Raw genomic sequence first — 27,571 nt, 5'->3', positions numbered from 1 at the left:
TGGCTCTTACTGCTTGGTACTGACTCTGATTGGTGCATGACAGTCACCGATCTTCTTCCATCATTTATTCTCCTGGGTCCCTCTCTGGAGCTTGGCGTGCTCCGCCCGAACGTATCCAGTCGTAAGCTGCTGACTTCTCTCGCCAGGAAGTCGGCTAGATCAAGGAGGGATGGTTCGGGGCCGTTAGGATCCCGGTAGTCTCTCTGCTGCCTAAAACGCTCTTGTCTTGCGGGTGGCAGCTTCTCCAAAATCCTCTCGACGTTAGAGTTGGCGTATAGCTCATGCATGCCCTTTTCCCGTTGCGCTCCCAGCATCCCTACCAGGGACTGCACTTTGATTGACAGGTCGTCTAATGAGCGATTGTCTGTTGCTGGGGGTAGGCGATCGATATGCCTTATCTCTTGGATTACGTAATCCCATATACGTCCATATCTCTGGTCCAGCGCTGCTAGAGCCGCGGTGTATGGGGTCGTAGAGGTGGCATAGGCTAGCGCTATATTGTGCGCTCGCGGTACTTTCAGGTGCTTCAGTAATATTGCATACTTGTGGCGTTCATCAGCGACGTCCACCATCATTGTCTCTAAGCACATCCGGAGCTCCGTGTACTGTGCTCGATTCTCATAGGTGAAGTCTGGAAACGACGGCGTGGCAATGTATGACGCCGTGGATGGCTGATACATCGGCGAGCGTTGGGGGAGAGACCTCCTAGGCGAGTCTCCTCTTGCGCCTCTCTGTGGGCTGGTACCGACAGGGTACCATGGCCCGCTGGTCCAGGTGCTATTCCTCGGGGCTGGTCGTGCGTCGTGCTCACCCGTGAATAGAGTCGGGGGTCTGTAGCGCAGCGCCGCGGGGGTATAGCCTGGGCTGTACTGGACCTCCTGGTCCGGTGGAGTACTGTGCTGTCGTCGGGCTTGGTTCTCCTCCTCTCCCTCTTCTTCTTCTATCAGGTCCTCTAGATCCTGTAGTCGTTTATTTAGCTTCTCCGCAGTGTATGCCGCTCCTTCCTTGTAGCTGGGTCTCGCTTGGACCGGTCTGGGAAGGGGGTCTGCGGGGGGTATAGGCTTGGTCTGTTGGTCAAGTTCAGGGTCGCTTGCTCGGTTAGGAGACGCTGCCCTTGACTGTTGTCTCGACGAGTTCCTTGAACCCCTGGCGGAGGGAGAGGGTGTTGCCTTGAGGATCAGCTGCTCCATTAGTTGCGCTTGTAGCTTGTCGCGCTCGACTTCGCACTTGGTGAGATCTGCTTCTCTTTGGGCACCGGCAGCGGCGCGCTGGGTGTCGGCCCGGTCTCTTGCCATATTCTCTTCCGTCTGAAGGCGTCTCATCTCCAGGCGTATGCGCTCTTCTTCGCTCCGTTGCTGTGCTTGGAGTCGATCGCGTTCGCCCTGAAGTCGATCGCGTTCACCCTGAAGTCGATCGCGTTCGGTAGAGGCTGTCAGGCTGACGAGGAACGCCTGTTGTAGCATCCTCTCCGCTTCGCTGGGGGAAGACGGTTGTAGAGGTGAGCCGCTCCTGGGTGAGCCGCTCGTTGGGGAGTCCTGGAGCTCTATTTCCTCGGCGCTCTCCTCCTCTTCTTCCGTGCAGAGTTCTCTCTCTGTAGGGTTGTCTTCCTCCCGGGGCTGGTCGGGGACTACTTCTTCGGTATTGGCGGGGGGTAAAGGCATGTCAGCTCCCTCCTGGTCCCCACCGTGAGCTTGGTCAGTTACATTAGAACCCACTAGGGCCTCTGTGGTCGGGGAAACCTGGTCGTTAAGGTCAGACATAATTTTACTTTCTACTTTTACCGCGTTTACCGTTTGTCGAAGGCTAGGTAGTTGACTGACAGCGTAATCCTCTAAGTACTGAGGTGTCTGTCGTCTGCGCCGCGGGCGTTCTACGTTAGGAGGACCGTTTCGTGGAGTGTTCATCATAGGCCATTTCAATATTAATAACACTATATTAATATTACACTAGTTACCATCCGGCTCGAAGGACCAATTGTAACTGAGGGGTACAATTCCCTGACTGTATTGATAAGTATGGTATTATTAAACCACTACCTCTTGTACTTTAACTTCTGGCCATCCAGTACATGATATAGATATGATGAACACTTTCCCACCTGATGAAACGAAGTCCACACAAATGTATAAATCGAATATTTTATATAGCAAAGGGTATATACAACGTTCACTTAATGACATTTATGATTTGAAATGCACTTGTATGGCAAATGAGTATTCGTAGGTAAATCAACATTGAATGTCCAATCTCTGGTTACGCAGGGAGCAAATATACAACCTGGTTCTTTAGGGAACTATAGCGATGGTACTTAAATGATTATAGCTGGATACACTAAGGGGGGGGGGGGGGTCCCGCTGGTTGTAAGACAGTAGGAGGGGGGGTTAGAAGAGCCGCTGGCGGTATCCCATCTGGCCGACGATTTCTTGGGAGAATTCAGAGTCCTGAACACGATGCCCACAGAACCTCGGTCCGCAGATGAATACAGCTGGACCCTCTGGTGGACGGTAGCTGCCGGTCCACAGATGAAGAGACGTGAGGCGACCTCACTCGGGGTAGAGCGCCGTCTCACCTGGACTCCTCTCCGGGGGGGTAGTTCCAACACTCAGCAGTGTTGGCCGTTATCCATGGAATAATCAAAGCACCCAAAGCATGTAGATAATCCAAGCCGTGGAAGGCTCGCCGTCGTCCGGGTAAAGTAATCCAATGTACAGGTCCACTCGTCCTGGCCCGGAGCTCCTCGGATGCAAGCACCACACGTGGTCTGCCCAGCCTGGTTAAGACTCCAGATAACGTCAGGAACGATGGGGGTACTGCTCACTTTATAACTCTAACCGAACGATGCACCATACATAATAGACTATTATTAGCTTAATAGAAATACGTCCAACTCGACGGTATAGTGCCAAACTATGACAATTCAACTATTAATCCACACGATATCTCAATGCCTATTCTGAGGCCAAGTAGGCCTTACTGCACCACACGTGCGTCGTGGGTGAGGCTTCGCGTCTGTTACTTAGTTGGAGGGTAAAGAACTAATGGACTAAAAGAAAGTTCTACTTTACTTGCGCCATATATATATGCGCTGTGAACAAATAGTACCATTCGTATTTCGCCAGACGTATTCCTACGCGGAACCGGGCTTGCCACGACATGTTGGTCGGCACGATTGAACTTGAACCAAGGGGCATGGCTGCTGGCGCCAGGTTCTCGTCCAATGGTAGAATGAAACTATTATGGGCTGTTAGTAGACTAAAGGGATATTCAGTGCATATTGTACAAGGAATATACAGGGGATATCAAACGATATACAAATACTATTAAATATATATCCATAAATAAATATATATATTCGGTTTAATCTGATCCTTCACAACACCAAGGTTCTTGGCGGTCGGGGACGCAGTCACAGCTGCATTCTCGACTGTGATTGAAAGGTCGGTCAGGGGGGAGGATTTGGCCGGCAGGTGGAGCAATTCTGTTTTGCTTAGGTTCAGGTTTGAGGTGGTTGGTCGTCATCCAGGCGGAGATGTCGGACAGACAGGCCGAGATCCGCTCAGAGACGTGGATATCCTAGTTTTCAGTATAAAGCAATGTTTCTCAGTGAGTGTGTCCTGTCCTTCCTTAACAGAGCTCAGTACAGAGTGTGTCGAGGTGGATGGAGGGAACGCTGAGGCAGGGACTTGTGTTTGCGAGATCCAATCTCTGTGGGCGAAATCCAATCTCGAGATCCAATCTCTGTGGGCGAAACAAGCCATCGTTGTGGTCCCAAAGGAGGACGCGATGCGTGGCATTTCCTCCCGGTATTCTCTGGTGCCCGAGAAATCGGGGGGAGGTGGCAGACCCATACTGGACCTGTCCCATGGAAGGTTCAGAATGTTGACCGTCTCCCACCTGTTAGACGCTGTCAGGTGGGGGCCTGGTTCACCTCCATAGACCTGTAGGATGCGTATTTGCATCCTGATATTCCATCCTAGGGCTTACCTACGCTTCCTTTGCAGGGCTTAGTGTACGGGTACGAGAGGCTGCCGTTCGGCTACTCTCTGGCTCCCCGCATCTTCACCAAGTGCGTGAAGACCGCGCTGGGGCCTCTGCGTCGGGGGTTACGTCTGCCCTGGACGACATTCTGGTCCTTGGCCGGTTAGGTTAGATCGCCTGGGTTTTGCTGTAGACTGGAAGTAGAGTTCTCCTCTTCCCAGTCAACAGGGGGAGTACTTGGGTTTTTTCTAAGGGATATGGGCATCCCTCTCAGAGCGGCGGCGAGTGGTTGGTTCTAGGCGCGCTCGGGAGGTTCCGTCCTAGGACGGTTACGGCGCTGTCCGTGATGCGCCTGCTGCTGGGGTCCCTCTTGGCCTCCTCTTCATGAGGAGGATGCAGAGGTGGTTTTTTCCAGTATGAAAATGGACCCGGTGTGAGACATATGGAAGTGGCTGAAGGTTCCCATGTCAGTACTGGGGGACCTCGTCTTCTGGGGAGGGTCTGGTGCCCTCACCTGCGGGGTCCCCTTGGGCAGCAGGCTGTCACACGTCACAGACTTCACAGACGCCTCCCTCATGAGATGGGGGGGGGGACGTGTCGGACCAACGCAGTAGAGGGCAGCTGCTATGCTGCCCGGTCTGCGCTACATTCAATGTGTTGGGATTGAAGGCAGTCCTTCTGGTCCTCAAACAGCTCGACCACCTTCTCGTGGAACATTCCTGCTTGGCGCTCTGCGTCTCAAGCCTGTGGAACGTTCTCTGTCTCCGAGTGGGACCTCCAACTGGTCCTGGGCCGGTTGTCGGAGGCCCCGTTTGAGCCTCTTGAGCAGGCGCCATTGGATCTGCTGTGTTGAAGACCGCATTTTTTTGGCCATCACCTCCGATAAATGCGTGGGTGAGCTGTGTGCTCTCTCGGTGCGGCCTGAGTGCCTGTCTATTCGGCCGATAGCGGTGTGACTCTGTGGCCTAATCCAGTCTTCGTGCCAAAGAATATCCGGAGCTCTTTCGCTCCAGGGATATTGTGGTTCAGGTGTTCGTCCGCCTCCTCACGCTAGTGAGTTGGAGGCGGGCCTTCACCTGTCGTGTCCTGTCCGTGCACTGGGGGTTTACCTCAGGACATGGGCTCTTAGGGCTTCCGTTCAACTGTTTGTTTGTTATGGTGGCCCTTGCGTGGGTGAGGCGCTGTCCAAGCAGCGCCTGTCACATTGGTTGTGCGGGGGCGTTGCCTTTTGCTGCACGTTGGCTGGACAGGTCCCCCTTCGGGCTGCTGCCCTGTTAGGGGGGGCCTCGGTGGAGGACATATGTGCTGCAGCCTCCTGGTCCCTTCGTTAAGTTTTACCTCATGGACATGACTGGGGGTTCTGTCTCCCAGGCGGTTCTGAGGTCTGGGACCTCCCCTGCGTCCGTCGGCTAGCAGGGGTGTGTGGGTGTGTGCCACTGGGTGCTGTGTCACACGTGGTCCCGCCTGTACTGTGCATTTTTAGGGGTCTTTGGTTCCCCCTTTTTTCGCACTTTGGTGGAGTTGACTGCCTCCCCCCCTTCGTTAGGTTGGGCGGGTGGATGGGACTCCCCTCCTCCCTGGTAGTGGGGCTTACAGGCCCTCAAGGAGTACACTTGTCGGGTCACGCGTCCGCTCTGTCCCATATCTCATAATGGCAAGAGCGAGACGCGATGACCAGTATGATATGACACAGTTTTTAATCAATAACGAAAGGTTAACCTATAACCTAGTTATATGAATACTGGCAGAGCGTCTCGCTCTTAGCGCCCTGAGGTCCCTTGGTTGGGTTTTCAATGATGGAAACTTTTTTTTCGAGGAAGGTAGAGTGTGACCATGTCCGGCGTCTTATAGGAGGACGCTGGGGCGTGGTCTGGTCACGTGCATGAGTGCAAATTGTTTGTTCATGAGCACAGTAGGTGCTAGGAGATAAGAGTTATCTCATAATGGTAATAGCGAGACGCTCTGCCAGTATTCATATAACTAGGTTATAGGATAACCTTTCGTTATTGATTGAAAACTGTGTTTTACTCTGGCTTGCTCCAAGCCCCCACGGACATAGCTATGCTCACGGAGCTCATGCTGTACGCCAGCGGCCCCGCCTCCCCACACGGAGACAAACAGAGTACTACCTGCAGTGGAAAAGGAACCAGGTACCAGGTACCTAAAGCGAGTAGACAGTAGAGTAGAGTAGGGTAGAGTTGAGTAGGTACTATGCAATGGAAAAGAGGCATTAGTGACCTTGTTGGTCCTGAGACGCATCACATCTAGGTGCTTCTAGCAGCTCAAACACCCAGTGGCACAATGATTAATTTAGCAGAACAGACACACAGGTACCGCTGGAAACGGATATTAAAGATGTATCATTGCTCATCATTATAAGAATAATTCAATTCACGTTTTGATTTCAAATTCAAATATTAATTAGGTAGAATTATCAGGCCACTTTCTAATACAGCTAAATACATATTCAACTAGAAAGGTGCGCTCAGTAGTGCACAAATCTCCACCAGGCGACAGACACACATTTCTACTAGCTCTCTCACAGAGCCAACATGCCTACATTATTTAACAAACACAGACTATTACACTGTTACACTATTACACACCATTACACTATTACACAACATTACACTATGACACAATTACACTGTTGCATTATAACACACCATTACACTATGACACAATTACACTGTTGCACTATTACATGGTAAGGGGAATATATTTATAAATGTTGGTGATAATCAGATCAGGAGATACACTTACTTCCATATTAAATGGCTGGCCTGATGGTGGCACAAAAGGTCATGGGGTCGCCAACGTCAATCAAATTCTTCCTCCTGGGGTCAGGAATGTGCACCTCAAATGTGGACGAAAGCTGTTAACCTTTTAACTCATTCAGCACCAGGGATTAGCCTGGTCCTGTTCTAGCTCTGTCACGCTTTAAAGATAGGAGTGTGTCACCTTGTTTGTAGAGCTATATCTATATTCTATATTACAGCTTTGGAGACAATAGTATAGTCATTTGTCAGTGACTTTCTTCTGTCGAACATGCAAAAAAGAGAAAAAGATTTCATGCATACGTTTGCACGTTATCCCGTGGTGAATATAAGTATAGTTTAGGAGTGATCCGGGATAATTCCTGAAAAGCTGGTTTATAGGGCGCTACGTGTATTCTACCAGTGGAGGTTATTGCATGACTACTAGTGAGGCAGTGCTTCACTAGTATACATACTCGTAGACCAGGCCCATTGCAAGTTGCTGTACTCTGTCGTCTACTCTAAGCCATCCTAGGTTGTCAAAATAGGCAGGGGTGAGGTGGGTTTTAGGAGTAAGGTCAAGCAGTAGTCTGACCAGTTTGTTTTGTGATGTTTGTAATCTTGTTTTTAGTGCCTTTGAGGTGCTTTGGTACCATCTTCAAGGTATTCTTGTTTACCAGAGAGGATATCCGGTACACAAATCTAGTTTGTTGGTTGACTTAGTTTTATTACATTGGATCCCATTTTGTCACAGGAAAGATTTTCCTCTAGGACGGAACCCAGGTAGGTAATTTCATCTTCCCTTTTCCTTGTCACCTTCACCTAATATGTTTTGATCTGGTCAGGTGTGCTGTTTTAAAAATATATTTTTTGCTTCACCAAAAAATTTGGTCAGCAGCCGCCACTGTATTCGACTATAAGCATTGGCGTTTCTTGCCTGGACACGCTACTATTTTCCAAATCAAATGTATATAATAGGTATTATGTTTCATCATGAACAGGGTTTACTGCACTCTCGATACTGCCACCTAGCCGGATCTGGCCGGTACTGCACCCTCTGGGTCCCCGTATGCATTTTAATGGCAACATACAGGTCTGCGACATTGAATAGAATATTAAAATCGGAAAAAAGAAAACGGACCAAATAACGAGTTTACTCATTGTTGGCGCTCAACGCATGGCGCTTAACACTTTGGGTGCCGGGAAACGATTTACAACGTCTTTCCCGGCCATGCTCAAGGTGCCGAGGACGCTGTACAGCGTCTTTGATCTGTTTACATCTTTTTTCGATTTTCCCCGTCTGAACTTCACCGCCGAGCTTTTGGAAGAAAATTTTAACCGGAAACTGCATTTCCTCTCAAATTTCACTAGGTGGCAGTGTCCCCCTATTTTCTAACACTATCACAATAGGGGGAATATTGTACCCCACAATGAATCTGGCATTTGATTGGCCAGCATACCTGGCCAATGTAACCACAGGTATAAAACGTTAGCGCGATCCCAGAATCTACGAGGTTTTGGAGGAGAGAGAGAGAGAGAGATAGATAGAGCGATAGAGAGAGAGAGAGAGATTGAGAGAGAGATTTGAATTGAGATCAGCCTATAGTCTATATTTATAGTGTTATACAGTATAGTGGTAGTATCAGACTAATTGTAAGGTTTCAGCTGTGCTTTAGAAAGTACTTAGTCGTGCTAAGTAGTAGTACTATTCGAGGGATTAGTGTGTAGTCTAGGTAGTATATTTCAGTAGTAGTAATAGTAGTTTGATCAGTTAGTAGTTTCATTTAGATCAGTATGAAGAGACGTAGTGTAGGAAAGCGAGGGGACAATCCGGCGGCGGGTCGCTTTGTTCAGACGAAGCTGGCGTTTGGACCCGCGGTTGTTCAAGCAGCAGCAGCACCAACAGCACCAACGTCTTTGGTAGCTCCGATCGGAGAGAGCCGTGAGACCGTTGCTGGGCCCAGTAACGCGTCTCTCCCCGGGACCGGGAGCGGCTCTACCCGACGCAGTTCGAGGAAGAGGAAGGCTGCCGCTGTGGTCATAGCTTCTTCATGCGAGTCAGGGGACAGCGATTCGACCGCCCACGAATCTGATGGGAGCGCCGATTGGGAACCACCAGGTAATTACACGGTCTTATATATATATATATATATATGTGTGTGTGTGAAACGTGTATTTGATGATTTACATACTGTGACTATGTAACGTTAGTTCGACAAACCAACGGCGATATGCATGTGATTGTGTGTGTGTGTGAAACGTGTATTTGATGATTTACATACTGTGACTATGTAACGTTAGTTCGACAAACCAACGCCGGCGATATGCATGTGATTGTGTGTGTGTGAAACGTGTATTTGATGATTTACCTACCGCTTATTCTGTGACTATGTAACGTTAGTTTGCCAAACCTAACGCTGATATGCATTTATTATATTCTAGCTCCGGAATCATCTGACGATGATCTCGGCTTGGGTCGGAGGTATGAGTCTGATTCATCGCACGATTCAGACGTGGGAGTCGGACACGGTGGTGGTCGACGGGGCAACGGTACGTCATGTTTACTAATGCAATGTGAATATTGTTTTGTGCATGTTCAAATCGATAGTTGAATGATATAGGATATAGTAGGGATGTAGAGTACAGGCCACGCGACCATGTGCTACAGTTAGGTTGTCTTGTGTGCGTGTGTGTGTGTGTGTGCATGTGCACGCCCTTTGAAGTGGCTCTTTGAAGTGTGTAGCTATCATGTAAGTGATAATAGTTGCATGCTGGGCATGATACGACGTGGTGGTGGTGGTCGACGTGGTAATTGGTATGTTGCAATGTGAATATTGTTTTGTGCATGTTCAAATCGATAGTTGAATGATATAGGATATAGTAGGCATGCAGTACAGGCCACGCTACCATGTGCTACAGTTAGGTTGTCTTGTGTGCGTGTGTGTGTGTGTGTGTGCATGTGCACGCCCTTTGAAGTGGCTCTTTGAAGTGTGTAGCTATCATGTAAGTGATAATAGTTGCATGCTGGGCATGATACGACGTGGTGGTGGTGGTCGACGTGGTAATTGGTATGTTGCAATGTGAATATTGTTTTGTGCATGTTCAAATCGATAGTTGAATGATATAGGATATAGTAGGCATGCAGTACAGGCCACGCTACCATGTGCTACAGTTAGGTTGTCTTGTGTGCGTGTGTGTGTGTGTGTGTGCATGTGCACGCCCTTTGAAGTGGCTCTTTGAAGTGTGTAGCTATCATGTAAGTGATAATAGTTGCATGCTGGGCATGATACGACGTGGTGGTGGTGGTCGACGTGGTAATTGGTATGTTGCAATGTGAATATTGTTTTGTGCATGTTCAAATCGATAGTTGAATGATATAGGATATAGTAGGCATGTACAGGCCACTACATTTAGTTACATGGATGTGTGTGTGTGTGTGTGTGTAGATGCCTCACCCCATGCCATTTGATGTGTGTGTGTATGTGTGTGTGTGTGTGTGCAGTGTGTGTACACACACACACACACAAGATCAAAAGACATGCATCCTCTCCAACACCTTTGAACTTCGCAGTACATGGTGAGGCCTCTATATGCAAATTCCATTGATTACAGCACACACATACACAATGGCATGGACACATGGCGAGGCCTATATTTAAATGCATGGTTGTGTAGCATATGTAAAATTCCATTGATTACAACACACACACATGTACATGCTTTGATGGCCGCTGATTTATTTTGTGTTCACACAGCAGAACACTCCGAAACCGAATCCGGGGCCAATACACCAACATGCTTGGGTATGTACTAACTACATTTATGTATGTGTAAATGTATTACTATTGTGTTTTGTGAGACTTACTTACTGAATGAATTTAATCCAATTCAGATTCTGGCGCAGACCCTGCAGATAGTGATGCTGAGACTGGCAACGACATAGGATCACATTCTACTCCTGCAGGTAATTGTACATGGTGGTGACTGGCTGCTGCTAGAGCCTGGGCCTGGTGGTAGCTGGCTGCTGCTAGAGCCTGGGCCTGGTGGTGACTGGCTGCTGCTAGAGCCTGGGCCTGGTGGTGACTGGCTGCTGCAGGGCCTGGGCCTGGTGGTGACTGGCTGCTGCAGGGCCTGGGCCTGGTGGTGACTGGCTGCTGCAGGGCCTGGTCTGGTGGTGATGGTGGTAAATACAATGACAATGCGTTGCCCTAGTGTAATGTATTACATCATGTGATTCTAGAACTGGATGCTAGTCTGGACATGCCGGAACCTGTTGCAGGGCGGAAACGCACATCTAAGAGCGGTAAGTTGGCCTCACTCTGCACACCACTTCCAGCTCTGACCTCTGACCCCCACACCACGTCCAGCTCTGACATCTGAACCCCACACACACTCACTCATTCACTCACACAGTTTGTAACTACGTGGCATATGAATGTCTACAGTAGGGGTGTTATAGTATATTTGTATAATTGACAGGTCGTGGAGGAGCGAAGAGCAGGGCTGCGATCCGTCAGGAAGAGGAGAATGCCTGGTCTCGTGAGGGCTGGGTGCCTCAAAGGATCCCCTTCACAGCCCAACCGGGGTTGCTCCAGGACGCCAAGGCACTCAGATCTTACCGGCCTGCGAAATGGATGGATCTGTTCCTGACAGATGCTTTTCTGAACTCTATTGTTGCCCAGTCCAACCTCTACGCTGAGCAGTCCATTGCCCGGCTGGACCCCACGCTAACCAGTAGCAGGGCACTGCTTTGGAAGCTCCTCACATTGAAGGAGCTGAAGAAGTTCCTCGGACTCCATTTCCTTAGCAGTGTCCTGCGGAAGCCTCGCGTGGACCAGATGTGGACCACTGACGACATGATGTACACACCGTACTACTCTGATACCATGCCACGCAACAGGTTCCAATTGATCTGGCGATTCCTCCACTTTGCGGACAATACTTCCCTGGAGGTTAGAGACAAATTGTGCAAAGTACGCCCTGTAGTCGACCATGTAAACACGAGGTGCAAGGAGCTGTACCAGCCTGAACGCGAGCTCGCCATTGACGAGGGGGTGATGGCATGGCGAGGCCGCCTGACCTTCCGGGTCTACAACCCCAACAAGCCCACCCGCTATGGCATCAAGTCCTACTTCCTGTGCGAATCACGCACAGGATATTGCTTTTCATTTAAGCCATATTGTCGGGAAGGCTCGCTCCTGGGGGACACGGTCGTCGGTCTGCTTGGACGTCTGTCTGGGGCCGGCTATACGCTCTACATGGACAACTTCTACAACTCGGTACGTATGTCCGCCAGGCTCCGACAGTTGAGGACCGACGTCTGTGGTACCCTCAGGAAGCACCGGGGCGAGCCAGCCATCATCAAGAACATTACCAAACGTGACATCGGTGTGGGGGAGCGCATTGCGGTCAACAACAAGGAGGTCCTGATCGTGGCATGGCGCGATAAGAGAATCGTGAAGACCATCAGCAGCTTCCACGAGGACACCATGGAAAAGGCGATGGTGTGGAAGAAGCAGAAGAAGGGCAAAGCGCTGAGGGTGGAGATGCTCAAGCCATCATCAATCCTGGAGTACAATAAATTCATGAACGGCGTCGATCAGCTGGATCAGAATATATCGTACTATCCGGTTACACGTAAGACTGGAAAGTGGACCAAAAAGTTTGTGATGTATCTGATCCAAATATGTATCTTCAACGCGTTTGTCTTGTACAAAAAAAAGCACCCACAAGGGCATTACTCCAACCTCTTCCGGTTCACCAGGGCTGTGGCGCGGACCTACACAGACGGTAAGGAGAAGAAGATTCCTGGGGTGACAGCGGAGATGGAGGCGGAGGCGGAGGCAGGGGAGGAGGCAGGGGAGGAGGCAGGGAAGGAGGCAGGGGGTGGGGATGAGGAGGAGGCAGGGGCTGAGCAGGTGGGGCGTGTCGACCCTAGGGCCCCACTGGGGGACCCGCAGAGCAGATTAGTGGGTGGCTTTGTGAAGCATGTAATGGTTGCATACAAAGCCACCCCGAAGAAAAAGCTACCGTGTAGGAAATGTCGTGTCTGCAGTAGGCGTGGCATCAGGAGTGAGACCAGATATTTTTGCACATCGTGCAAAGTCCCCCTGCATCGTGACAAATGCTTCGCTCTGTACCACACAAAGAGGGATTTCTCTAAATAGTTTCTTTATTAGTTGTCATACAGAAGTACAGACTACTTCTAAATAATCCGGCACACAGAAGTACAGATTACTTCTAAATAATCCATTATTGTGTGATACAGACAGAACCATGTGTACCGGTACATAGTATAGCTAGCTGAGTGTAGTATAGTATAGTGTAGTATAGTATAGTATAGTATATTGTAGTATAGTATAGTATAGTATAGTGTATGGGTAGTTGCACTGTTTTCTGTACAAGACAAATGCGTTGAACACATGTATTTGGGCCACGGTTGTCGATATTGCATAGGCATGTTTGGACCACTTGCAGATGAGACGTTATGTTAGCGATCTAGCTGTATCGACTCCATTCATAATTTGCATTGTGTGTGTATATAGTTTTTTTTTATTTATCTTTTTCCCCCCTCATTTTTACCGTTTGCACAGAACCAATGGTTGCTGACAGTCACCCAGTTTAAAAAAGTATATACTGTAGGTAACATACCACACTTTTCTAATGCAGTCCATTGGCCTATTATTTATATACTTTGGAAGCATGTATTGGATATTTTTTGGTCCACAGATCATCTGGCGCTTCATCCATTTATCAATGGACAATGCAGTCATCGATGCGAGAGACCAAGTAAGATATGCCCTGTAGTTCATGTGACGTGAATGTTACCAGCAAACTTCTAAATGCACTGAAACAATGGTTGGTTATCCTCCAGTGTTCACTTTTTATAAGGTATTGTCTTTGTAAATTACCATAATCCTATACTGTGAATGTTACCAACAAACTCCTAAATGCACTGACACAATGGTTGGTTATCATCAGCCAGTGTTCACTTTTTATAAGGTATTGTCTTTGTAAATTACCATAATCCTATACTGTGAATGTTACCAACAAACTCCTAAATGCACTGAAACAATGGTTGATTATCCTCCAGTGTTCACTTTTTATAAGGTATTGTCTTGGTAAATTACCATAATCCTATACTGTGAATGTTACCAACAAACTCCTAAATGCACTGAAACAATGGTTGGTTATCATCACAGTGTTCACTTTTTATAAGGTATTGTCTTGGTAAATTAACATAATCCTATACTGTGAATGTTACCAACAAACTCCTAAATGCACTGAAACAATGGTTGGTTATCATCACAGTGTTCACTTTTTATAAGGTATTGTCTTGGTAAATTACCATAATCCTATACTGTGAATGTTACCAACAAACTCCTAAATGCACTGAAACAATGGTTGATTATCCTCCAGTGTTCACTTTTTATAAGGTATTGTCTTGGTAAATTACCATAATCCTATACTGTGAATGTTACCAACAAACTCCTAAATGCACTGAAACAATGGTTGATTATCCTCCAGTGTTCACTTTTTATAAGGTATTGTCTTGGTAAATTACCATAATCCTATACTGTGAATGTTACCAACAAACTCCTAAATGCACTGAAACAATGGTTGATTATCCTCCAGTGTTCACTTTTTATAAGGTATTGTCTTGGTAAATTACCATAATCCTATACTGTGAATGTTACCAACAAACTCCTAAATGCACTGACACAATGGTTGGTTATCATCAGCCAGTGTTCACTTTTTATAAGGTATTGTCTTGGTAAATTACCATAATCCTATACTGTGAATGTTACCAACAAACTCCTAAATGCACTGAAACAATGGTTGATTATCCTCCAGTGTTCACTTTTTATAAGGTATTGTATTGGTAAATTACCATAATCCTATACTGTGAATGTTACCAACAAACTCCTAAATGCACTGAAACAATGGTTGATTATCCTCCAGTGTTCACTTTTTATAAGGTATTGTCTTGGTAAATTACCATAATCCTATACTGTGAATGTTACCAACAAACTCCTAAATGCACTGAAACAATGGTTGATTATCCTCCAGTGTTCACTTTTTATAAGGTATTGTCTTGGTAAATTACCATAATCCTATACTGTGAATGTTACCAACAAACTCCTAAATGCACTGAAACAATGGTTGGTTATCATCACAGTGTTCACTTTTTATAAGGTATTGTCTTGGTAAATTACCATAATCCTATACTGTGAATGTTACCAACAAACTCCTAAATGCACTGAAACAATGGTTGATTATCCTCCAGTGTTCACTTTTTATAAGGTATTGTATTGGTAAATTACCATAATCCTATACTGTGAATGTTACCAACAAACTCCTAAATGCACTGAAACAATGGTTGATTATCCTCCAGTGTTCACTTTTTATAAGGTATTGTCTTGGTAAATTACCATAATCCTATACTGTGAATGTTACCAGCATATAATGCACAGCAACAATGGTTGGTACTGATGACTTGTCACCCAGTTTATTGAACATATTTTACAATAAAAATGTTCATGGCATCAAAGTTTCAAGTTTTTTGCATTGTAAAGTATTCTGTATTTTATAATAATGTTGTCTGGACCTACACCAGTAGTTATAAAACTTACTTGTTCATTAGCGCCAGGCATATCAATCAAATGACCAACAAAGTAATCAATCAATCAAACAAATCAATCTATGAATCAAACTATCAACAAAACAATCAAACATTCTATCAAGCAAATGACCAACAAAGTAATCAATCAAACAAATCAATCTATGAATCAAACTATCAACAAAACAATCAAACATTCTATCAATCAAATGACCAACAAAGTAATCAATCAATCAAACCAATCAATATATGAATCAAACTATCAACAAAACAATAAAACATTCTATCAAGCAAATTACCAACAAAACAATCAAACATTCTATCAATCAAATGACCAACAAAGTAATCAATCAATCAAACAAATCAATCTATGAATCAAACTATCAACAAAACAATCAAACATTCTATCAATCAAATGACCAACAAAGTAATCAATCAATCAAACCAATCAATCTATGAATCAAACTATCAACAAAACAATCAAACATTCTATCAATCAAATGACCAACAAAGTAATCAATCAATCAAACCAATCAATCTATGAATCAAACTATCAACAAAACAATCAAACATTCTATCAAGCAAACTATCAACAAAACAATCAAACATTCTATCAATCAAATGACCAACAAAGTAATCAATCAATCAAACCAATCAATCTATGAATCAAACTATCAACAAAACAATCAAACATTCTATCAAGCAAATTACCAACAAAGTAATCAATCAATCAAACAAATCAATCTATGAATCAAACTATCAACAAAACAATCAAACATTCTATCAAGCAAACTATCAACAAAACAATCAAACATTCTATCAATCAAATGACCAACAAAGTAATCAATCAATCAAACAAATCAATCTATGAATCAAACTATCAACAAAACAATCAAACATTCTATCAATCAAATGACCAACAAAGTAATCAATCAATCAAACAAATCAATCTATGAATCAAACTATCAACAAAACAATCAAACATTCTATCAATCAAATGACCAACAAAGTAATCAATCAATCAAACAAATCAATCTATAAATCAAACTATCAACAAAACAATAAAACATTCTATCAATCAAACCAATAAAACAATCTGTCAAACAATCAATCAATCAAACCATCCATCCATCCATCCCAGTCTAAATTGCTTTATAACACGTTCAGTACCTATTATCACCCCGCCGGCACACCTTTCATAAAAGTGCCTGTAACTTCTGTTCTAAATAATTTACCTCCACTTTTATCTTTTGTTGACGTTTTTTAACTTGTAATTGTGAACGAACGAAGACATGCAGAAACAAACGGTTTTTTGCATTGTGTACATCAACTTGTCGTCTTCAAATGAGCCCAACCATTTCCCCATAGTTATAATATAAAATATAGAAATAGCTCCGCTAAGATCATGAGATATGCTAGAATCGTCCAGGAATCCTGGCAACCCACAGTCATTTTCCGGATTTTTGGCCGGCACCCAAAGTGTTAATAATGAGTAAACTCGTTGTTGGCGGATAATGAGTTAAAAGATTTAATATGTGGCCTGATGCTGAAGAAAAAAGGCGATCGGGTCACCAAAATCAACAGACGCAACCAATGACATAATCTTCCCAGGCTTCTACCTGGTGGTGTCATGGTTCTACCTTGTCAGTGCTCCTGCTTCTCTCTATTCACTCTACCACCTCTCATTATCGTTAACTAGTTACAGGTGATTGTCATTAGTGACAGCTGTTATATAAACCCTCCCCAAATGTAGGGAAGCTGTCAGATCGTAAACCTTCGTACCTCTTTAACACTTTCCGCGCGGAGCTCGGGTGCCCCAGAACCCTGTTGCATGCCAGCGTCCACTTCAATGATAGAGCTCTCATATTTGCGAACGCATAAACTACATCTTAAATTATGGCTATGTGTATAATCTGGCTGTCGCTTATCAATGACTTGTTTGCAGTCAACATTGTCGGAACGGATTGTTTTTTAATCGGTTAATTTCCGCTTTATACCATTTTGAAAAACTCTTGTTTTTTGAAAGTTTCAGGAAAATATAAAGATTCTGTGATAAACGCCCTTTACTGGAATATTCTGGAATACACAAAAAACGTTGTAATTTTTCAGCCTATTTATGAATCGTTTTCAAATAAACGCTAGATTATCGATAGTATATGTGTCACCTCACAGCGCTTTGTGCCAGATCTCTACATTTCAATTTTTCAGATTATTCCAGATTGCTAAAGTACAGAATCTAAGCTTTCAAATGATGTGTCATATGTTGAAATCTGAGAATGTTTTGAACACGATGTGCTCAATTATAACTTCTAAAACTGGCTGTGTTCTAGAATACCTAAGAGGTGAAAAGGCGTCTCAAAGGAAGGCCACTTTTCACACTTCAGACAGTTTCAACTGGGCGTCAACAAAACCCCCTCCAGCAACGCCCCTCACCTGAATAACATTAACATAATTAAGTGCTGCCATCAGAGTTCTCTCTCCTCAGGACCCCTGTCTCTCCAGGACCCCCTATCTGGACTGTATAGGACTGTGAAGCTATGTACCCCCCCCCCGCCCCCCCCATGCTGCTTTGACACCAGAATTATTGTTAAATCTATGTCACAACGAGAAAAAGCAACAAAGTCCTCACTCAGTGGCATGGGCCATTCTCTGATGCATAAATAATAAAATAATGTATGATTGAAGTGATGGATGTCAGTGTCACAGTTACACATACACACAGTCCTCATATCCCTCCTAGTTACACACACACACAGTGCTCATATCCCTCCTAGTTACACGTACACACAGTGCTCATATCCCTCCTAGTTACACACACACACACACACACACAGTGCTCATATCCCTCCTAGTTACACACACACACACACACACACACACAGTTCTCATATCCCAACCTAATGTTATGTAGCTCTGCAAGCTGCTTACACACACACTTACCTGATATGCTAAGAGTTAAAAAAGAAGAAGAGAGTATTTGATGAAGAAACTGTACATTGTATGAGGTGGGGTGGGGGGTAGTTACACATACACACATCAAGCTGCAAGCAGAATTATTGTTAAATCTATGTCACAACGAGAAAAAGCAACAAAGTCCTCACTCAGTGGCATGGGCCATTCTCTGATGCATAAATAATAAAATAATGTATGATTGAAGTGATGGATGTCAGTGTCACAGTTACACATACACACAGTCCTCATATCCCTTCTAGTTACACATGCGCGCAGTCCTCATGTCCCTCCTAGTTGCACATACGCACGGTCCTCATGTCATGAGGTGATGAGCATCTTAAACTATCTGGACTCAGTGGTTAAGAGGTGATGCAGCATCTTAAACTATCTGGACTCAGTGGTTAAGAGGTGATGATGCAGCATCTTAAACTAGCTGGACTCAGTGGTTAAGAGATGATGCAGCATCTTAAACTAGCTGGACTCAGTGGTTAAGAGGTGATGCAGCATCTTAAACTAGCTGGACTCAGTGGCTAAGAGGTGATGCAGCATCTTAAACTAGCTGGACTCAGTGGTTAAGAGGTGATGCAGCATCTTAAACTAGCTGGACTCAGTGGCTAAGAGGTGATGCAGCATCTTAAACTAGCTGGACTCAGTGGTTAAGAGGTGATGCAGCATCTTAAACTAGCTGGACTCAGTGGTTAAGAGGTGATGCAGCATCTTAAACTAGCTGGACTCAGTGGCTAAGCGGTGATGCAGCATCTTAAACTAGCTGGACTCAGTGGCTAAGCGGTGATGCAGCATCTTAAACTACACACGTACACACAGTGCTCATATCCCTCCTAGTTACACACACACACACACACACACACACACACACACACACAGTGCTCATATCCCTCCTAGTTACACACACACACACACACACAGTTCTCATATCCCAACCTAATGTTATGTAGCTCTGCAAGCTGCTTACACACACACTTACCTGATATGCTAAGAGTTAAAAAAGAAGAAGAGAGTATTTGATGAAGAAACTGTACATTGTATGAGGTGGGGTGGGGGGTAGTTACACATACACACATCAAGCTGCAAGCAGAATTATTGTTAAATCTATGTCACAACGAGAAAAAGCAACAAAGTCCTCACTCAGTGGCATGGGCCATTCTCTGATGCATAAATAATAAAATAATGTATGATTGAAGTGATGGATGTCAGTGTCACAGTTACACATACACACAGTCCTCATATCCCTTCTAGTTACACATGCGCGCAGTCCTCATGTCCCTCCTAGTTGCACATACGCACGGTCCTCATGTCATGAGGTGATGAGCATCTTAAACTATCTGGACTCAGTGGTTAAGAGGTGATGCAGCATCTTAAACTATCTGGACTCAGTGGTTAAGAGGTGATGATGCAGCATCTTAAACTAGCTGGACTCAGTGGTTAAGAGGTGATGCAGCATCTTAAACTAGCTGGACTCAGTGGTTAAGAGGTGATGCAGCATCTTAAACTAGCTGGACTCAGTGGCTAAGAGGTGATGCAGCATCTTAAACTAGCTGGACTCAGTGGTTAAGAGGTGATGCAGCATCTTAAACTAGCTGGACTCAGTGGTTAAGAGGTGATGCAGCATCTTAAACTAGCTGGACTCAGTGGTTAAGAGGTGATGCAGCATCTTAAACTAGCTGGACTCAGTGGTTAAGAGGTGATGCAGCATCTTAAACTAGCTGGACTCAGTGGCTAAGCGGTGATGCAGCATCTTAAACTAGCTGGACTCAGTGGTTAAGAGGTGATGCAGCATCTTAAACTAGCTGGACTCAGTGGTTAAGAGGTGATGCAGCATCTTAAACTAGCTGGACTCAGTGGCTAAGGGGTGATGCAGCATCTTAAACTAGCTGGACTCAGTGGTTAAGAGGTGATGCAGCATCTTACACTATGTGTACTTATGCACGCTATAGAAGCGGGCTGAAAATCGATTATCTCATTTCCTGATCAGCACACACACAAGCACACACACATAGGGCACACGTTGATATCTCTGTGAAAAAAGCTCTAATTATCCTAATTATCCTAATCCTAATCTGATTATCCTTGGTTGGGTTTTCAATGTTGGAAACTTTTTTTCCGAGGAAGGTAGAGTGTGACCATGTCCGGCGTTACCTCAGATCAGATGTTCTCCAAAAAGATTATTCCAATTCCTGATCACCATTCCAAATATCGATCGTGTTTATTGATCCAACGCTGGGTACTGGAAATATGTATTCCACGCTGTTCTGGGGCTCCACAATGAGTCTGATTGTCTCGGGTAACTTGCCTGAGAAGTAAAATGAGGAAGCAGGATTTTTTCCCCCCATGCGTTTCATTCAATCCATTCCAAAGGGGTGCAGTACCACAGGGAGAGACGATAGGGGGCGGTATTTTCCCAATGGAGCTCAGAGAGAGTTTGCAGTGGTAACGTGAGGCTAGATTGATGAAATATGAATTAAAATCGCTAATAAAAAAAAACAGATCTCTCGTCGTCGGCACTGAGCGGTCGACATGAACAAACGATGTATCTCATTGTTGGCACTCAAAGTGTTAACCTTGTTCTTATTATCTTCTCTGTTGCTTTGGTTGTTCACCTGGATATCTTGTTCACCGACCTTGTCCTAATCTCAGTTCTCATCCTCCTCCTACTGTAGCCTACACGGTGAAGACCTCCACTGGGCCCTCATTCATCAACGTGTTCTACGCACAGATCTGTGCTTACCCTGTGCGTACGATCATTTCTAAGCAAAGAGTGGGATTCATCAATTTCGATTTGAACTTGACTCCGTGCTTACATCTACGCACAGGTCAGACCAGGCGTACCTGGCGCCCAGTGGTAGAATATATTATTACAACAAGGAAATTAGCTTCTGTGCATAATAACACTGGCATGTTCTGTACGAACCGTAGTTAATTATAGTTCATTGTAAAATAGCAACAGTAGTGTAATTATGGTCAAAACCCTATAAATAGCATTTGGAATAATAGATCTTTCTCTCAGAATGAATGCAGCATAGTTTATATAGCGTTATCGGAATATACAGGGTGTAGGCTACTGACTGACTGCGCTCCGCGTAGCTTGATTGATTGATTGATTGGAAAGTTTATTAACAGATTGCAGAATGGGTACAGTACAGTACAGCTCAGTACATACAATTGTTAATTGGGGATGCAGACCAACTTTCGTCTTGTTTACATCAGGGTCCCCCATTTTCAATTCATCATAAATCATAAAGCTCAACTCGTTATTATTTTGCGCAGACTGCAGAAACACGGGAACGTCTTGATTATATTTAAAAGGCTTTACGTTAAACAAAACAAGTGGAATTTCGAAGCTGTAAGCAGAATACAAGTCATATGAATATAGTGTTCTTCCCCCTTTTTACTGTATAAGAAAGAATAGAAAACGCATTGCAATGACACCAGATAGTGGACAGACTATGTATATGATGGGATTCAAGTTCGCGTTTTTGTTGATCATAGGCATGCTGTCAGAGTATGATATCTTCAAACATTCTAGAACATTTGTTGTCACAGATCATGTCCTAATAGAACATAGGCTATGGCATGGATCGTGATATTGTGTGGACTGTAATTATTACTGTACCGGTACCACCCATTGTGACAACAGCCTTGTGAGTCCCGCACACAAACATGATGGAATTCAAGTTCATGTATTGAAAGGCAGGCTACATCATACATGCAGTGAGATTCATTGTTCTTGTATATGCTCTCTATTATTGTTTATATAGGCTACCCAATACTGACATCAAAATAGATTGTAGTATGCCTCTAGAAATCATATGCAGCAGGTAGAAAATTGACGGGAGATCCATCGCGATTTGGAATAAAATTAAGGAGAACTTTAATCCCTGGGTATTAATCAAACAACACGGGAAAAGGCAGTCATATTCCAGCGCGGTCTTTATTAGCCGACAACAAAATAGATGCCTCTAAAAATCATATAGCCAATCGAACACAACTAATAAAGGCATTCATATTACAGCACGGTTATAATGACACACAACCAACGCCAAACAGTGGTCAACGAACGGTCTTTATTAGTATTTTGAGCTGTCCAGGCAGAATTGCAGCAATGGTCTTAGGGAGCCGTTGATATCTGACATCACCGTTTACAAGCCCGCCTTTTATTTATCCCATAATACGCGATAGTGTCTTCTTGGTTCGACAGCAGTGAACAATCTTCGTGGAGTTTCTCAGAGTTCCGCTCGGGTCCGTCCATTATTTCACATCCCATGGGGGGTGTTTCCTCATTTTCATGACCATATATGGATAATCATGCACGAGCATTGACGGTAGAACAAAGTGGTATTCATCAACACGGAGGAGCATAGAGCCTGCGTACGCACCGTGTGATGAATCCCGACTTCCCTGTGCGTACACTAGTTCTACATTCCGTGCTTACGTGTGGAAGTAGGTCAAGTTCTACGCACACATTGATGAATGAGGGCCCTGGAGATGCTGGCCTGCTGGTTAAGACCCATAGACACTGACCTGCTGGTGAAGACCTGGATGCACTGGCCTTGCTCACATGTAAATATACACCCATATTGGGTTTTGCTCCGTTCTGCCTACCGTGTCTCCTTGCCTGCACATTGGGTCCCAGCCACAACCGTGATAGGTGGAGATAATGATGGAGAACAAAGGTCCCTCATGCATCAACGTGTTCTACGCACAGATCTGTGCGTAACCCGTGCGTACGATCATTTCTAAGCAAAGAGTGGGATTCATCAACTTCAACTTGAACTTGACTTCGTGCTTACATCTACGCACATTTCGGACCTGGCGTACCTCGCGCCCAGTGGTAGAACATATTATTACAACAAGGAAATGAGCTTCTGTGCATAATAACACTGGATGTTCTATGAACCGTAGTTCATTATAGTTCATTGTAAAATAGCAACAGTAGTGTAATTATGGTCAAAACCCTATAAATAGCATTTGGAATAATAGATCTTTCTCTCAGAATGAATGCAGCATGTCATATATGTTACGATGAATTGAAAATGGGGGACCCTGATGTAAACAAGACGAAAGTCTTTCTCTGGTCTGCATCCCCTTAACAATTGTATGTATTGAGCTGTACTGTACTGTACCCATTCTGCAATCTGTTAATAAAGTTCTCATTCATTCATTCATTCATGGTTTATATAGCGTTATCGGAATATACGGGGTGTAGGCTACTGACTGACTGCGCTCCGCGTAGCTTGATTGATTGATTGATTGAAAAGTTTATTAACAGATTGCAGAATGGGTACAGTACAGTACAGCTCAGTACATACAATTGTTAATTGGGGATGCAGACCAACTTTCGTCCTGTTTACATCAGGGTCCCCCATTTTCAATTCATCATAAATCATAAAGTCCAACTCGTTATTATTTTGCGCACAGACCGCCGAAACACGGGAACGTTTTGATTATATTTAAAAGGCTTTACGTTAAACGAAACAAGTGGAATTTCGAAGCTGTAAGCAGAATAAGTCATATGAATATAGTGTTCTTCCCCCTTTTTACTGTACAAGAAAGAATAGAAAACGCATTGCAATGACACCATGCAGATAGTGGACAGACTATATGATGGAATTCAAGTTCATGTATTGAAAGGCAGGATACATCATACATGCAGTGAGATTCATTGTTCTTGTATATGCTCTCGTATTATATTGTTTATATAGGCTACCCAATACTGACATCAAAATAGATTGTAGTAGTATGCCTCTAGAAATCATGCAGCAGGTAGAAAATTGACGGGAGATCCATCGCGATTTGGAATAGAATTGAGGAGAACTTTAATCCGTGGGTATTAATCAAACAACACGGGAAAAGGCAGTCATATTCCAGCGCGGTCTTTATTAGCCGACAACAAAATAGATGCCTCTAAAAATCATATAGCCAATCGAACACAACTAATAAAGGCATTCATATTGTACAGCACGGTTATAATGACACACAACACAACCAACGCCAAACAGTGGTCAACGAACGGTCTTTATTAGTATTTTGAGCTGTCCAGGCAGAATTGCAGCAATGGTCTTAGGGAGCCGTTGATATCTGACATCACCGTTTACAAATCCGCCTTTTATTTATCCACCTCCGTTACGAGGACCTCCACCTCGGTGTCTGTGTAGTTTCTCTTTTTCGTTCGCTTTGCCATCCTCCAACATTCCACGCACAGGGATTCCCTCATGGTATTTGAAGGGGAGGGCCTGACCATATTTGGTTGGTCGGGGCGGTTTTGGTATGCAAATACGTGAAAGCGTGCACGAGCTGCGGCGCAGGGCCAAGGTGGGATTCATCATGACAGGTGTGCGTAGAGCCTGCTTACGCACGTGTGATGAATGCCGACTTCCCTGTGCGTGCGCTAGTTCTAAATTCCGTGCTTACGTGTGGAAGTAGGTCAAGGTCAAAGTCCACGTTGATGAATGAGGGCCCCTGGTCCGGAAAGCCACATCAATATTCTTCAAATGCATTGTAAATCTGAACACTTTCACAGAACACTTTCACGTCTATTTTTACAAATAAAAGCCGTAAGCGGATCAGAAAATGTCATTGATCTTGTGGCAGTCACAACACTGCTAATAGATCTGGGAGTCAGGTTCCACTGTGATTTTCCCACATTGTATATCAATACAATATCAAACATGCCATTACGGTCAAACCATACTTTGTGTAGGTTCATTATCTTTGAGGGAGGTGTAGATTATTTCATTATTGTAGTGTTACAACCAATAAAGGAACATTTTGAACTTTGAAAATGTCTTTTATATCATAATGTTTACTCATTTCCATAATATATGTTACAATATCCATAGGCCTCTCCGATCATTGACCAATCACAATGGTTTCCCTTGCCTTCTCGTTCCATATCCCTCTTTGTTTTCATTTATAAAACACAAAACCTATAGCGTTGAAAAACAATCTGCCGCCCAGAAGAAGCGCATGACTCCTCCTCATGTGTAATGCACCAGTGTGGTGTAGCACAGAGCCCTCATCTGCTGTGACAGATGGCACAATCATGACAGGTGTTACCATATTCAGCACTGTGCCCTGTGTGGTCCAGATAGATGATGCAGTGGTCATGGCCATAGACACTGATTCCGTGGGTGCTTCCGGGCTCGAGCACCAACGGAGAAGGCTGAGCACCCACGGAAAAAAATGCACTTGATATGCCTGCTGTATGTGCCAGCATACAGTCAGGGACAAATTTACATTGATTTGATAGCAAACTACGCCCAGCATACGTTGCCAAAAAAGTTGATCCACCCACTCAAAAGTCATATATTTAATGTGATTGGCTCTAACGTTAGACGCATTGTCCAATTGAAAGCAATGTCAGATTAAACGCTAATGTGTAGGGCAAGGCGGGCTGGCAAGTGGCAAGTTGGAAACTCGTTAGTTAGCTTGACCTAGCCCAACAAAATGGACAAATCTGTGATAAAAAAAAAACATCAAGCAATGTTACAATTTCCACTGTAACTGAGGGGTACAATTCCCTGACTGTATTGTTAGATATGATACTTACTACCACTACCTCTTGTACTTTAGACTCTGGCCACCCAGTACTAGGCATAAATAATTATGGTAAACACTCCCACGTAGATGAAACGATCCAACACAAATGTACCAAGTCGAAAGTCTGCGTTTAATAATAATTAATACATAGCAAAAGGTATGTAGAGCAATCACTTAATTACATTTATGATTTGAAATAGGATGCACTTTTATGGCAAATGAGTATTCGTTGGTATATCAATAGAGAACGTCCAATCTCTGGTGGCGCAGGCGGTAAATATACAACCTGGAATATTTAAGGAATAATAGCAATGATACTTTAATGATTATAGAACTGGATACACTAGGGGGGAATTCCGGTCGCTTGTAAGACAACTGGAGAAGGGGGGGGGGGGGGTAGAGTCTGGCTGTATCCGTCTGGCCGAGGGTATCCTGGGAGAACCCACGGTTGTGCGGCTCGGTGCCTCAGCGATCCTCGATCCACAGATGAAAGCAGTTGGACTCTCTGTGGGCCGGCTTCCTTCGGTCCACGATGGAGAGACGTGAAGCGACCTCGTCGTGTAGAGCGTCTCCTCACCTGTCGTCCTCTCCGGGGGGGGGGTTTCCAACACACGGCAGTGTTGGTCTTTATCCATAGAATAATCTGTTATGGTTTGTAACCGACCCCAATCGCACAACACAAGACAGGTATGATGGTTTGCCAAGAAACAGATATTTATTGAACAACAGGGAAATACAGGGAAAAGGGCACTGTCCCTTTAAGGGAGAATCACAAATACAGGAATATAATATGAGGGGAAGGAAAGGTGCCTTTAAGAGGCGGGCAGGAAAGGGGACACTATGGGAAGGGGAACGCCTTGGGACAGAGGAACTAGAGACAAGGTAAACAAGGGACAAAGAGAACTAGGGAGAGAGGACTTGGGACTAGGAGAGCTAGGGATAGAGGACTAGGGACTAGGAGAACTAGGGAGAGAGGACTAGGGACTAGGAGAGCTAGGGATAGAGGACTAGGGACTAGGAGAACTAGGGAAAGAGGACTAGGGACTAGGAGAGCTAGGGATAGAGGACTAGGGACTAGGAGAACTAGGGAAAGAGGACTAGGGACTAGGAGAGCTAGGGATAGAGGACTAGGGACTAGGAGAACTAGGGAAAGGGGACTAGGAGAGCTAGGGATAGAGGACTAGGGACTAGGAGAACTAGGGACAAGGAACTAGCTGGAACTAGAAGGGGAGAAACTGGGACAGGAACTAGGTGGAACTAGAAACAGAGGGGACAGAGGGGACTGAGGCCCGCGGAGGCGGGCTGGGAAACAGGGAGGAACTGGGAGGACTGGTGGAAATCATCTGGGCCGCTCTGCAGGACAGAGGAGATAGTTAATGCACAAAAGGGGAAAAAACAGAGCAGGTGCAGAACAGTCCAAATAACAAAGTGAACAAAGTAATAATATCTTCGTGTGACAAACACACAGGGGGAGATGTAAAGTCCAAAAATACTATTCTAAGAGAGAACCAAAAACAGAGGCAATACGCTGGGAGATGAAATGTCCAAACTAACTAACAGAGGCAATACGCTGGGAGAGTGACATCACAATCAAAACTAACCCAGGCGTATGCGTAAAGGTACAGGAACAGCAGCGGGAACGGGGGCAAGGGCACTACGCTGAGTGAGTGACATCACAATCAAAACTCACCCAGCGTATGCGTAAAGG

Source organism: Notolepis coatsorum, assembly GCF_963971535.1.
Source record: "Notolepis coatsorum genome assembly, chromosome: 16".
In the NCBI taxonomy this organism is placed as follows: Eukaryota; Metazoa; Chordata; class Actinopteri; order Aulopiformes; family Paralepididae; genus Notolepis; species Notolepis coatsorum.
This window is presented reverse-complemented; position numbering follows the sequence as displayed.